General features: G+C 39.7%; 1 protein-coding gene across 1 annotated transcript in view; it reads left to right on the top strand.

The window, feature by feature from the left end:
- Window positions 1–15868, top strand: part of arvcfb (ARVCF delta catenin family member b) — a gene marked incomplete at its 3' end in the record, with an annotated part of 335137 nt that overhangs the window by 80181 nt on the left and 239088 nt on the right. The window contains exon 2 of the mRNA XM_034236288.1: window positions 7282–7363. The remainder of the gene's footprint in view (window positions 1–7281; window positions 7364–15868) is intronic.

Here is a 15868-nt window from a genome sequence, read left to right as displayed (position 1 = left end):
AGACATCAAAAAGTGCATTTTGCATGATAGGAGACCCTGACTTCTTCGCTTACATGCCGAAAGTAAGATTAACACTTGGATTTCAGTCTCTTAAATCTGTCTTATCGTAATAAAAAAACGGTAAAAGCAGTATTAAAGAATGCCTGCTAAGTTTAAGGTGGGGTAGGTCATTTTGGAGAAACCAGCTCGAGTGCGCTAGAATTTGAAAATACACAGCCGGAAAAAATCTGCCACTTCCTTACAGAGCCCCTCCTCCAACACACACGAACGCGCACATGACCAATGAGGGCACGAGATAAGTTTGTGCCCAGATGGAAGGCTGACAGGCAGGTAGGCCATCCAGTTACTTTAGCCGGGCCGGCTCAGATGATTGGTCGTGCTTTTTACAGCACTACGGCTTCTTCCACAGGTGATATTTTTATGTATTTATTGTCAAAGCACTTCAGATATTCATTGCTATGAGGATGTTAAGAGCATTCCATGGAATATAACAAAAAGTGTATCTCAAGCCGGTTTCTCAAACATACCTACCCCACCTTTAAGTATAAGCTAAAAGAAAAGCTGACACTTTACCTCTTATATTACAGAAAATAAACAAAGTTACAATGCAGATTTAATCAGTAGCCCTCTAACACTGCATGGGAACATGAGCCTTCTGGACACAATCACATCTGTTTACCCCCTCCCTCTGTGTGTGTGTGTGTGTGTGTGTGTGTGTGTGTGTGTGGTGTGTGTGTGTGTGTGTGTGTGTGGTGTGTGTGTGTGTGTGTGTGTGTGTGTGTGTGTGTGTGTGTGTGTGTGTGTGTGTGTGTGTGTGTGTGTGTGTGTGTGTGTGTGTGTGTGTGTGTGTGTGTGTGTGTGTGTGTGTGTGTGTGTGTGTGTGTGTGTGTGTGTGTGGTGTGTGTGTGTGTGTGTGTGTGTGTGTGTGTGTGTGTGTGTGTGTGTGTGTGTGTGTGTGTGTGTGTGTGTGTGTGTGTGTGTGTGTGTGTGTGTGTGTGTGTGTGTGTGTGTGTGTGTGTGTGTGTGTGTGTGTGTGTGTGTGTGTAACCATCATTGATAAAGAAACCAGATCTCCCTTCAAAAGACTTCCACGTTGCGTCATCTGTCAGGAACCCTTCACCTCCAGCCTCTGAGTCTGAGGAGGTGAAGCTGCAGACAGGCAGGATTATCAGGGGAAGTGTTTCTGAAAGTTAGACATGAGGCAGGTTTGGATGGAGCATGTGGGGAACTGTATCAGTTTGACTATTTGCTGTCTTTTATTATTTAAAGTATAGAGAGGCCATATTTTGAGGTTTTCCCTTTCCTCTTGTGTGTTACTATTAAAAATGTCCTCTCACTGATTGTATGTTTTTGTACACAGTCTTCTTTGTTTCATGATAAATATAGAACGTATTCTCTGGCACTTTAAGTCGTTTTTAGCATTGTCACTAAATTGCTTTTGCAGCTGAAGATCTTGATCTGACATTTCTAAATAAAGTGTTTCTCAGCTACAGCTATGAACAGTTTCTTTCATAACACACGCAGCGGGAAGATAAGTCACTTGACGGGGATGTTGTCATTGAATGTGAATCATATTCAGAACGAGTTTTATTTTTCAACTTGGACAATTATAGTCGAAAGGTTCTTGAGATATATATTTTTTTAAATGGATAATTTATTTTACTCTTTAACTACTTATTCTATTCCCTTTATTTTGTTTAACGATAAATAATTAAATACACAACACAAGTTTCTCATCCTGAAGACCATGCTGACAGAAGTGATGGAAACTAAAACATGATTCTACAAAGACATGTTTTCATGTTATCGTTGAGTCTAAATTGTTAATTTTGCCAATAAGTGTGGGTCCAGTGAGGCCTGACTACTGGAGCCAATTGAAAATCGTTCTTTGTTCATGCAATACAGATATTTTCCTGCTTTTGTCTCTTTGAGGATTCATTTTAAAACTCTTTTATTTACTTTTAAAGCCCTCAATGGCCCCGCCCTACCTCTCTGAGCTGTTGCGCAGCTACACGCCCACTCGCACTCTCAGGTCAGCTGATCAGTTGCTCCTGAGGATGCCAAAAACAAAGTCTAAGCGCAGAGGGGACCGTGCTTTCTCTGCTGCGCCCCTACACTGTGGAACGACCTGCCCTTGCTCATCAGACAGGCTCCCACACGTCTTAAAACCCACCTCTTCTCCTTGGCATTCAGAAACAAGTAGATTGTTGCTTTTATTTGCTTTCAGTGGTCTATTGTTTTTATTATATGGCTGTTTTTATTTTTTAATTATTACGTTTATTCTGGTTTGTTTTGTGTTTGTATTTTTAAATGTATTTATATGATGTTGTGTGAGCTTATCTCTCTGTACAGCACTTTGGTCTGAAGGTTTTTAAAGTGCTATAAAGTTGGATTGTCTTGTTTCAGATTCAGAAACAGGTTCATTGCCAAGTAGGTTAACACATATGAAGAATTTGTCTTGGAGTCGATGGAGCACACAGTTAAAGAACACAACAAGTAAGAAAAACAACCATAAAATCTAAACAGCTTATATCATATTATACTCAATACATTCAGGATTTTGGACAAAGAAAAAAATGTTTCAATCAATGAATGCAGAAACTAATCAGCAGGTTAATCTGTAACGAAAATAATCATTAGTTGTTGCCTTTATCTGCAACCCTAAATAAGTAAAATAATAATATTTAGGGTTCCCATACTGAAGACCATGCTGACGAACATCATCATAAACCAAAACATATGATTTTATAAAGGAAATGTTAGCATGTGTGTCTGAAGAGTACCGTAATTGCACTATTGTCAGATGTTATTATCTGTATTAGATTAGATTCAACGTTTTCGAGTACATGTACTGACAGAACAAAATGTAATTAGCATCTAACCATAAATCCAATGTGGTGCTTTTTGTCTTAGCCTGCCCTCATGTCTTTATTTCAGCTTTCTCAAATACTCTGTAGAACAAAGTCTGTGTCGGACCAGCAGGGGAGGTGTGTGTGTGTGTGTGTGTGTGTGTGTGTGTGTGTGTGTGTGTGTGTGTGTGTGTGTGTGTGTGTGTGTGTGTGTGTGTGTGTGTGTGTGTGTGTGTGTGTGTGTGTGTGTGTGTGTGTGTGTGTGTGTGTGTGTGTGTGTGTGTGTGTGTGTGTGTGTGTGTGTGTGTGTGTGTGTGTGTGTGTGTGTGTGTGTGTGTGTGTGTGTGTGTGTGTGTGTGTGTGTGTGTGTGTGTGTGTGTGTGTGTGTGTGTGTGTGTGTGTGTGTGGCCTAGCATTACTATACTTGTGGGGACCTACATCTGTTTGCACAGTCACGTGTGGGGACTCGCTTCCCTTATGGGGACAAAATGGAGGCCCCCATAAGGGGAATCATTCATTTTAGGGTGAATACTTGGTTAGGTTTAGGATTAGGTTAAGGGTAAGGGTTAGGGTTAGGCATGTGTTGGTTATGGTTAAGGTTAGGATAAGTCTCCAGGAAATGCATGTAAGTCAATGTAATGTCCCCTGAAGTTGTGTGTGTGTGTGTGTGTGTGTGTGTGTGTGTGTGTGTGTGTGTGTGTGTGTGTGTGTGTGTGTGTGTGTGTGTCTGTGTGTGTGTGTGTGTGTGTGTGTGTGTGTGTGTGTGTGTGTGTGTGTGTGTGTGTGTGTGTGTGTGTGTGTGTGTGTGTGTGTGTGTGTGTGTGTGTGTGTGTGTGTGTGTGTGTGTGTGTGTGTGTGTGTGTGTGTGTGTGTGTGTGTGTGTGTGTGTGTGTGTGTGTTGGCTGCTGAAAATGGAGCTCAGAGTGGCTCCTCCGACCCCTCTGAGTTCCATTTTCAGCAGCCAGCACACACACACAAACCGTGGGGAGGCTGTCATTTAGGAGAGCACGGCCTCAGCCGGGGAGCAAATTGCTTTTTAATCGATCATATTCCCAGTAAAAGCCACTCGCCTGCTTTGCTTTCTATTTCTGGAAGCTGCCTATCTGTGCTCAGTGAGAGTGGGAGAAATTAGACAGTAGTGGGGGGGGGGGGGGGGGGTTGGATGACCACTTCAAGTCAGTAAAAAACAGAATCCTGTTGTCCATGCTTCTCTTAAGTCTAGGCTTGTGTGGATGTAGTTTTGCACTCATTAAAATCACTACAAGGACCGTACAATACTCCTGTGGTTATGAATGATATGAGGGCCGATGGCAAGCTGTTCCTTTGTATCTGAGGAGTGATTCCAGGGCAGGGAAACACGAGTATCACACACTCTTCTATAAGCAACAAACAAGAGAAACCTTCCCCATCATTAAACACCGCTGAGCTACATGTCCTGTGCTTTTATAAAAGCCCAACAATGCTGTAATGTGATCTCAGCTCCAATTTCTAGCCTCTATTTTCAGAGTGATGCCCAGTGTTGAGTCTCACACCGACAGAAGCTACTGTGAAGCGCTAATACATCATGACTCAGACCAATGAGTGTTGGATCCAGGTTGTAAGATGCTGTTGTTTCTCACTAATCTCCCCCTCGGGGCTCTTGAAAAGGAAGTTTAATTCTAATGTTTTGTTCTTCTCATAAAGCATTGAACCCCCCCTCTTTGATAACGCCTCGGTTATAATGGTGTCACATAAAAGATCCTTCAGAATTAGCAGCACATCGGTGAATGAGGACGTCACCGCTGTCAGTTTCCCCTCGAATTGTAAATGTCGTCAGTTTTTCAACAAGACAGGTTCAAAACATTAGCTAGAATTTATTTTTTGGGGTGTGCTTTTTTCTTTCTCTGCAGTGCACCAGAAAATGTATGATTATTTTATATGAGCTTGTAAAAGTTGCAGAGCCAGGACCTACATTAGAAGGTAGCACAGTGACTGTATGAAGTCGCTGTCATAGTTTTCTGGATCAACATTTTTTTTTTTACGGAGGCTTTAAACTCTGAGCACGCTGCAACTAAAAGCAAATATACGGCCCCAATACCAGCAACACATGCAGTGTTAAGAAAAACAACCCTAGTTTATCACAAGCTGTCAAAAGGGTTATCAATTTGCATCATTATCTACTCAAGGTCTTCTTCTTTGTCAGTTATTTAGAAAGAGAATATTTATAGAAATCTTAAGTAAAAATGAAACATGGTTTACACGTAGAGAAGAGACAATGGTCTTTAATGGTCACACATGCAGAGCACACAGCACACACAGTGACATGTGTTATCTACTTTTAACCCATCCTAGTACCAGGAGTTTAGTACCAGGAGCAGTGGGCAGCTTTTGTACAGCGCCCGGGGAACAATGGGAGTGAGGGGGGGTGTCTGGTGCCTTGGTCAAGGGCACCACGGCAGGGCAGGAGGTGAACTGGGACCTCTCCAAGTAGCAGTCCACACTCCATATTTTAGGTCTGGTCTGGGACTTGAACCGGCGACCCTACGGCTCAAGCCCCTACTGACTGAGCCACTGCCGGACAGTAGTACCTTCTCATTTGCAAGTGCCTTCTTCATTTGAAGTCTTAAAAACAAGCATATTTAAAACATGTGTGTAACAAGTTCCTCCACAACATGTTCTAAATATTGGCGTGAACTTAACACCCAAAATGAAATCATATCTGACACCGTTGGAAAGTGCATGTTGGAGAAGTTGTGTCACCGCCACACTTTTTGGTCTTGTCCAAAGATACAACTATTTTGGGATGATATTTGGAGAAACATGCAGCATATTCTGGAGTTACAGATCCCTTTCTCTTTTGTAGTTCTCTACTTGGGTGACCTTCCAGAAGAAATGACGGGGAGTAATAAATACCTTTTGAAAATATTTACTGTAGCGGCAAAAAAAGCTTTTACTCGTAGCTAAGTGGTTACAGTCCGAAGCTCCTTCAATAGATCTTTGGATTGAGATCATTGAAGATATTCATGACATGGAGAGATTGACTTAAATATGACACAGCTCGATGGTCTAAATCAGGGGTGGGCAACTTGGATGGTGGTGGCATTTATGTACTGGCCACCAGGGGGCCGCAGATTCACTTGGCACGCCATTTTTATATGGGCCATTTGCCCATCCCTGGTCTATTACATTACATTACATGTCACTTGTTAGACGCTTTTATCCAGAGCGACTTACATACTCAGTACTGTGGACAATCCCCACAGGAGCACTTTGGGGTGAAGTGTTTCAGGGACACAACGACATGCTGACTGCAGTGGGGTTTGAACCTGATCCGAACACCAACGCACAACCCACTGCGCCACACGCCTCCAAATGGTTGAAATAAATCTCGAAATAAGTGTGATTGTAGATATTCCTTATTCACCTACTGTTGGAAATGCTGAATGTCCGAACCTTGTTTAATTGTGAACAATATTACACCATACATTGATAAACCACTGTCCATCATACAGAAATGTACTTCCTCCAAACTGTACTCGCTGTCTGTAATGTACTGTGCTTGTTGATGTGTTGTTCGTCTGAAAAAAAGGGTTAGGGTTGTTGTATTTTTCTGCAGGTTGATGAGGGTTTCTCCATTTGATTATGATTAAAGTATTATAGTGTTTAGTTTAGTTGACGTGTGTCAAGCTCTCAGGGATACTGACATATCTCAGCTCATTTTGCTTTAACATCTCCAAAATGTAGCGTCTCTGGAGTCCTTTTGATTTTGGCCTTTCACAAACTGTATTAGCTTCTCTGCTCACATAGCTTTCATTCACAATGGCGACGCTGAGGACATGTCACCACTTTTTTAAATGGCTGTCTTTCAAGAAAAAAACGCTGTCCGCCAGAATTATTATTAACTAACAAATGAAAAAGCTTTCAGAGGAAACTACAACAATATATTTTGATTGGACTTCATTTTGTTATTATCCCGACATATTCTGGTTCTCATAGGTTGGTAACACACACACATATATGTAGCTGCCAGCCAGTTTCACTGTATACTTTATAATGTAAACCTCCACAGCAGTCTGACACGGACACATGCTGTGAATAAAAGCACACTTTTACTTACACGATATAAATATGATTACCTATATCTAGAGAGAAGGAATATTATATACAGTATAATGACAAGAAAATAAAGAGTCATCTTTTCAAAGTGCCTGTGGTGAGTTCATTTTGTACCTGCTTGTGTGTATGTAAATCTATGATGTGTGATCTGCTCTTATATCCTGAACACACTCACTTGTTGGTTTTTTCCAGAAATCGTACCAGGTGTATTCATCATCTCATGTAACTCTCAAGAAACATAGAAAGAAATAAGCGTATTTCCTTGTTTAATTGTGAAATATCAAACATGTATTTGTGGTAATAAACATACATATAAACATTCATTCTCTTCTTTCAGGTGAAGCTTCTCCAGTGCGGCTCTGCTGTGATAAATGTCAGCCTGTCCTGATTCTTGCATGGGTTTTTCTCTTCAACCAAAGGTAAGTACTTCCTCTTCCCTTAGCATCTGCATAAGTGGGTCTTTTCTGACCCGGTGAGGTAGTTTTCTTAGAGTATCTTTGTAATTACATTTTTTTAACATTTCATATTCCAGCTATTCCTCAAAAAACATGTTTTGGATATCATGCCATTCAAATTTTAAATTAAAATTTTAAGAAATTATGTGGGTCAAAAATGACCCGCATGCATTTTCTATGAAATTTCGTTTATTTTTCAAAATGTAATTTTTCTTCTAAAATTCTAAATAGTGAAAAATTAAATAGAAAATATTTCTAGTGTGAACCAAAATATAATACTAAATATTATACAAGTGATTTTTCTTAACCAAAATGACAAAAGAACACATAATTCTAATATGGAAGAGTGTAGGGTCCAGACACTCTAAGGGCATCTAAGGGTTAACAGGTGTTTTATTATGACCTTTGACCAATGGGTTAATATATCAGGTGCAGCAACCATGCATTGGCCAGCATCTATTTAATATACTTAACATGTATATGCTGAAAATCCCCAGAAAACTGTAAAAGACAGCACATTATCTAGTAAGACAGGACATGTGTTTTAATGATGGGCTCATAAACCTTACAACTGAGGACAATATGACTTTGGTTTCTTGTTTTATTACAGTAAGTCCAACAGTGTGTTCAATTAACAGGCCCATTTCCAAACACTGGATATAGCTTGAGTACTTTGTTTGGCTACGATGACTCTGCGTTTGCCATTGAGAATGAAGTGGATAAGCTACGTCTCCACTTTATATTATATTCTATATTGTTGCATCGACTCAGTTGTCTTGTCTCTTATCCGTCAGAGAGAAACCATTATTTATTTTATTTGTATTATCATACATTTTACCTCCTTGTGTCTATTGACATGATCAAATGTTTCATTTAGCTGCATGTACCTTTTAAAGTTCTTACCAAATAATCTGAGGGGAATTTCTTGTTGTTTGTTTTAAACTTGTGATGTGTCGTTTTGTAAAGCACTTAGAGCGGCAAGTGCGATATAAATAAAGCTTTATTATTGCTTTTACATCCACAAGAAAACATCAAATGAAAAGCATAAAAGTAATGGCGACAATATCCACTGTCATATTGATTTTTGGAAGACTTTAAAAGTAACTGCTGTGTGTCTCGAGATCATTCCTGGGTTGCTCTTGTCTTCCAAAGTCATGATGTTTTTCTTTCAAAGAGGTTACGTTTTTCTGCCACCTGACTACAATTCAGGCCGTGATGTTGCCCGGGAGCTGTAAACTGAGCTTGAACCTATTTGTGCAAGCTCTGCTCTCGGGAAAAAAAGAAGGAAAAAAGCAGTTCAGCAAATGGTCAGCGTTTTCTTTGGTCACTTTGACAAGCGGACTCTCTTTAGCCGCTGATTTACAGGAACGCTGAGTCGCTACATTATGCTGTTCCTTTTCTGCTCCTGAGAGGTATCTGGTTTCTGGCAGCTTAAAGCGGTCAATGGCGTCGGACAAGTGGATTCTGGTCAGGTGTTGTTTCTGTCTCCGTCGTGTACTTTTTGTTTGATGAGACTGAGTGACTGCCAGAGATGACAAAAGTACACACGTCCTTTACTCAAGTGGAAGTACAGATACTCGTGTTCTACTCTGGTGAAAGTAGAAGTACTGACTAAACTTCTTTACTCAAGTCAAAGTAAAGAGGCTTTGAAGTGTACTTCAGTGAAAAGTATCCATAACTAGCAGCTGTTTTAAAGAGTACCTGACCTCTAGGGATGGGTATCGTTTGAAATGTATCGATTCCGATTTCGATTCCGGTTCTGCTTATCGATTCCGGTTCTTATCGATTCCCCGTTTCGATTCTAAAATTGTAAAATAAAGAGGTCAAACGTTTAGATAACAAAAATATATTTATTCTTAAAAGCTTTAACTGAAATTGTTACTAAAAAATATACATGCAATACAAATGTATTGCACAATAGCTGTGCTTTATTTTAACTGAGCTATGCCTGTGGCAAGCTATTAACAGGCATTACACTTTGCCTTTTCTTTTTTAGTGTAGTGGAGCCTCACTTCAGAGTGTTTACCGCGACCTATCTTTGGTGTTATGAAGTGACTGAGCTCGTGAAATGTCTACGGGAGGGCGGGGGAGCATCGCTGCGGGGCAACTGTGGACCTCTGTCGCCTGTCAGCGCAATTTACATGATGCCGTTTAAAAAAATGAAGGGCGGTGCCGGCCGTCAGCGTACCGAGCCGGCCGTCAACGGCCCGCTGACGACCGGCCGTTCTGTGATTCTCCAGGTCCGCCCTGTATTCCACCGGGTCACCGCAGCACCGCGGTGCAGACGGACCCGCTGGAATACAGGGTCTACCGCGTTTAGGAACCGTTAAGCAGAACCGAAATTGTGTATTTTGTATGGGTACCCGGTACCCGGCATTTTCTTATCGGTTCTCATCTGGAACCGAGTTTCGGTTCCCAACCCTACTGACCTCCCTTTATATTAATAGAACAATAATGTCATTGTTAGCTAATGAATGTTTCCATGCTGAACAACGGCAACATGACAACGTTTCCATTGGTCCCTCTTCTTTAGAGAAGACCAGGAAATGATGGATACACGGATCGTGTTCAAATCAATAGGCACGCAATGACTCTAAAGAATAATGATCACGCACCAAACACACATTCAGACTAAAGGAACCAGCTGTTTGGAAAATGAGAGAAGTAGAAAGTACAGGTATTTGTGTTCAACATGTGAGAAGTAGAAAGTACAGGTATTTGAGTTCAACATGTAAGAAGTAGAAAGTACAGGTATTTGGGTTCAACATGTGAGAAGTAGAAAGTACAGGTATTTGTGTTCAACATGTGAGAAGTAGAAAGTACAGGTATTTGGGTTCAACATGTAAGAAGTAGAAAGTACAGGTATTTGTGTTCAACATATAAGAAGTAGAAAGTACAGGTATTTGTGTTCAACATGTAAGAAGTAGAAAGTACAGGTATTTGAGTTCAACATGTAAGAAGTAGAAAGTTCAGGTATTTGTGTTCAACATGTAAGAAGTAGAAAGTACAGGTATTTGGGTTCAACATGTAGAAAGTACAGGTATTTGGGTTCAACATGTAAGAAGTAGAAAGTACAGGTATTTGGGTTCAAAATATAAGAAGTAGAAAGTACAGGTATTTGGGTTCAACATGTAAGAAGTAGAAAGTACAGGTATTTGTGTTCAACATGTAAGAAGTAGAAAGTACAGGTATTTGGGTTCAACATGTAAGAAGTAGAAAGTACAGGTATTTGTGTTCAACATGTAAGAAGTAGAAAGTACAGGTATTTGGGTTCAACATGTAAGAAGTAGAAAGTACAGGTATTTGTGTTCAATATGTAAGAAGTAGAAAGTACAGGTATTTGAGTTCAACATGTAAGAAGTAGAAAGTACAGGTATTTGTGTTCAACATGTAAGAAGTAGAAAGTACAGGTATTTGAGTTCAACATGTAAGAAGTAGAAAGTACAGGTATTTGAGTTCAACATGTAAGAAGTAGAAAGTACAGGTATTTGAGTTCAACATGTGAGAAGTAGAAAGTACAGGTATTTGAGTTCAACATGTAAGAAGTAGAAAGTACAGGTATTTGGGTTCAACATGTAAGAAGTAGAAAGTACAGGTATTTGGGTTCAACATGTAAGAAGTAGAAAGTACAGGTATTTGGGTTCAACATGTAAGAAGTAGAAAGTACAGGTATTTGGGTTCAACATGTAAGAAGTAGAAAGTACAGGTATTTGGGTTCAACATGTAAGAAGTAGAAAGTACAGGTATTTGGGTTCAACATGTAAGAAGTAGAAAGTACAGGTATTTGAGTTCAACATGTAAGAAGTAGAAAGTACAGGTATTTGAGTTCAACATGTAAGAAGTAGAAAGTACAGGTATTTGTGTTCAACATGTAAGAAGTAGAAAGTACAGGTATTTGGGTTCAACATGTAAGAAGTAGAAAGTACAGGTATTTGGGTTCAACATGTAAGAAGTAGAAAGTACAGGTATTTGGGTTCAACATGTAAGAAGTAGAAAGTACAGGTATTTGGGTTCAACATGTAAGAAGTAGAAAGTACAGGTATTTGGGTTCAACATGTAAGAAGTAGAAAGTACAGGTATTTGTGTTCAACATGTAAGAAGTAGAAAGTACAGGTATTTGGGTTCAACATGTAAGAAGTAGAAAGTACAGGTATTTGTGTTCAACATGTAAGAAGTAGAAAGTACAGGTATTTGGGTTCAACATATAAGAAGTAGAAAGTACAGGTATTTGTGTTCAACATGTAAGAAGTAGAAAGTACAGGTATTTGGGTTCAACATGTAAGAAGTAGAAAGTACAGGTATTTGTGTTCAACATGTAGAAGTAGAAAGTACAGGTATTTGTGTTCAACATGTAAGAAGTAGAAAGTACAGGTATTTGTGTTCAACATGTAAGAAGTAGAAAGTACAGGTATTTGTGTTCAACATGTAAGAAGTAGAAAGTACAGGTATTTGTGTTCAACATGTAAGAAGTAGAAAGTACAGGTATTTGTGTTCAACATGTAAGAAGTAGAAAGTACAGGTATTTGTGTTCAACATGTAAGAAGTAGAAAGTACAGGTATTTGTGTTCAAAATGTAAGAAGAAAAAGTCGTCAGAAAAATAAGTAGTGGAGTAAAGTACTGATACCAGAAAAAATGTACTTAAGTACAGTGACAAAGTATTTGTACTCCACTACTTCCCACCTCTGGTTACTGCGCTGGCTCTTCTTGAGGGAGCCGTCCATCACCTGATATGCAGTTATTGAAAGCAATGGCACAGTAGATTAACACAACTCTACCACCTCCTTCGGGCGATGATTCTCCCCCGGTCAGTGCCTCTACTTTTCATCGGAGATGTAGGACTTCTGGGGAAAACACTGGGTGATTCCTCCCTATCATGTGATGCCTCACTGCCTGTGTGCTTTTTGAAGTGATGAGCTAAATCACATTCGTGTTAGTTTGTTTATGAACTCTAATTTCATTTCCCACCTCTTCAAAGCCTTAGAAATCGTTATTTTATGATTCATCAAGGAGAGAATAATTGGCCTTTCTGTGCACCGACTGTTAATCGGCTTCAAAGGAGGTAAAATAACGGACATTCAATCAATTGGTCCTTCAACACCCTGCTGTTATCCCGCCAGTCATTCACGGAGGATGCTTGTTGTGAATTAGAGCATGTGTACATTTCTGTATCAAAGCTATTTTGTTTTCCCTTCTGCAAACCTCCTGAGAGTTATCATTACATAACATTACTTTGCACAAACAAATAAGGTTGTGATTGCAGAGTGTAACCTATTTGAATATGACTACATCATACACAATACGTAATCGCAGTGAACATGTTGTGATATTAATATCGTTTATGTCTACTTTCATGTGATTGCCCGCTGGCACATAAAATACAATGCTGTTATGAATGCACACATTTTCTTCAGCTTAGGTTACAAATACAGTCTATGGTTTAACTGTTCATGTCATATCTGAGGAAAGTTATATTTCTGACTGATGCTCATATTTCGTTTTAAGGCATTTTTCGGCAGATAACGATGAAGAGCCGATATCATTGTGCAGGGTTTTGTCTGATACTTCTGACGTGCGCCTTCATATCTAAATGCAGAATTTCCCCCCCGTAGAATGTTAAAGTGATGCCAGAAAACAATATTTCTGTTCGTCAAAAACTGTATTCTTTCTGTATTGGGCCGAGCGCGACACCGTACTTCCGGTATCCGCCGTTTTACGCGAGGTGCAAGCAGCCGTACACCGTCTAGGTGTTGCTAAGCTTCCTGTACTGAATATCATAGTCTATTGCCTTAATCAATATCTAGTCAACTCTAAAATACCACATATATGCAATGGCATGATAATATTATTGTGACAAGTGGGGTATTCACCTGGTGTTTCCAGAAATTAGACGTAGATGCTGCCAAAATCGACGCAGTCTGTAAGGGCAATCGGACAACCCACACAGCTCTAGTTTACGCTGGTAACGACCTAGAGCACACCCCTCAAGTCCAGAGATGTAATCCGAAGACATGCAGTGATTTCTTCGGTCGTTAATTCAGAAAAAAAACCTAGTGCGCTCTGCGTGGCTACGTTAGCTAGCTGTTTATATTTGCACTTCCAGGATATTTGCACCTCCAGGAAAATGGCGTATTTATATATATATATATGGTGCGTGTTGCATTGTGGGTAGCTCCTGACGTCACTGTGTGTGAAAGATGTCAAATGGACGGCAGAGACAGCTTGGTTTTTACGGAGCTCCGACGTCCAGTTGTTGTTTACGTCCGCCATCTTGTTTACGGGCGTCATGTTCGCGAGATCATTTATATATCTTACATACAAGATCAGCGTCACAGTATCACCTCGTACTGTATTTTTTTTTTTAAACTGCTGATTGTGCATCTCTAATAAATAACAATCTAGTGCTCCTTATGTCATGTTACATGTCTTGGTATCTGACCCATTGATATATATATATATTTTGTGATTACATTTTTATTGAGATTAATACACAACATGTACACAAAAGCACACATTTGTTTCTCTTTTTTTTTTTAATATAATATCTAAAAGTACATAAGAAAAAGAAAAATTAGACAACAGCAATTACTTACAAAACATACAAAATACATATATAAGCTAAAAATAATAACAATAATACAGACAAACAAAAATAAAATAAAACAAACCCAACCCTCCCTCCCAGACTTATAAACACACACACACACACACACACACACACACACACACACACACACACACACACACACACACACACACACACACACACACACACACACACACACACACACACACACACACACACACACACACACACACACACACAGGGTGTTGGGTGCCAGCACTCCATCAGCGCTATCAGATAGGAGTGTATACCATCACTAACACAACAAAGAACAACAAAATAAGTTACCATAGCTATGCAGATGACACACAAATTTACGTAACAATTTCACCAGGAGACTATGCTCCAATTCAAACACTGAGTAAGTGCATTGAACAAATCAATGACTGGATGTGTCAGAACTTTCTCCAATTAAACAAAGATAAAACTGAGGTAATGGTTTTTGGAGCCAAGGCAGAACGTATAAAAGTTAGCGCTGAGCTTCAGTGTGCAATGTTCAAAACAACAGATAAAGCCAGAAATCTAGGTGTAGTCATGGACTCTGACCTGAGTTTCAACAGTCACATTAAAACTGTTACTAAATCAGCCTACTATCACCTAAAGAATATATCTAGGATTAAAAGACTAATGTCACAGCAGGATTTGGAAAAACTTGTCCATGCTTTTATCTTCAGTAGACTGGACTACTGCAATGGTGTCTTCACAGGTCTCACTAAAAAATCTATTAGGAAGCTGCAGCTAATTCAGAACGCTGCTGCTCGAGTCCTCACTAACACTAAGAAAGTGGATCACATCACTCCTGTTCTGAAGTCTTTACACTGGCTTCCTGTGTGTCACAGAATAGATTTCAAAAATACTGCTGCTGGTTTATAAAGCACTGAATGGTTTAGGCCCAAAATACATTTCTGACCTCCTGCTAAATGATGAACCATCCAGATCTCTCAGGTCTTCAGGGACTGGTCAGCTTTCTGTCCCCAGAGTCAGAACTAAACATGGAGAAGCAGCGTTCAGTTATTATGCTCCAAATATCTGGAACTCCCAGAAACCTGCAGGTCCGCTGCAACTCTGACTACTTTTAAATCCAGGCTGAAGACTTTTCTTTTTGTCGCTGCTTTTAATTGAACTATTCATATCTTAGACTGCACTGTAACTTTTATCCATGTACTTTTTTCTTTTAATGTTTAATTGACAGCACTGTAACTTTTATCCATGTATTTTTTTTTTCTTTTAATGTTTATTTTATTAGCTTTTCTTTTTAATGACTGATTTTAAATGCCATTTTCTTAATCTCTTTCATTTTTTGTAAAGCACTTTGAATTGCCTTGTGTTGAAAAGTGCTATATAAATAAACTTGCCTTGCCTTGCCTTGCCTAACACATGCACACACACATTGATATTTATTGTTTTGAATACCGTCTTCAGTGATTCTCAGAAGAGCTTCAGCGGCAGCTCTTCAGTTAAACATATCACTCACATGAGCCTTTAGTTCACCTGCTCAGCTTCAGGGAACAACAGGTTCTCACCAACTAAACGCAGGTCAGGGGAGGTTAAGTGCTCCGACATAAGGACAGTGCAGTTATCCATCCATGTGCCCCGCCTCTTAAGCCAAAGTCAGTTTATCCCTGAATCCTTAGCACTCCGAAATGGCATCGGTTTAATTAACTCTCTGGAGCCTCAATAAGAAAGGCCATTTTTAAAAGAGTGGAAATCCATATTAATCTACTGGCAAGGGGCCAATTATGGTTGGCTGTCACTGTGCCTGCATGCTTTGTGTGGACTCATATAACCTCTCCAGACCTAAACTCAGCCATTTAACTCTTCTCAGGTTACATGTAGTTCAAGATCA

Source organism: Gymnodraco acuticeps, unplaced genomic scaffold (assembly GCF_902827175.1).
Source record: "Gymnodraco acuticeps unplaced genomic scaffold, fGymAcu1.1, whole genome shotgun sequence".
Lineage (NCBI taxonomy): Eukaryota > Metazoa > Chordata > Actinopteri > Perciformes > Bathydraconidae > Gymnodraco > Gymnodraco acuticeps.
This window is presented reverse-complemented; position numbering and strand designations above follow the sequence as displayed.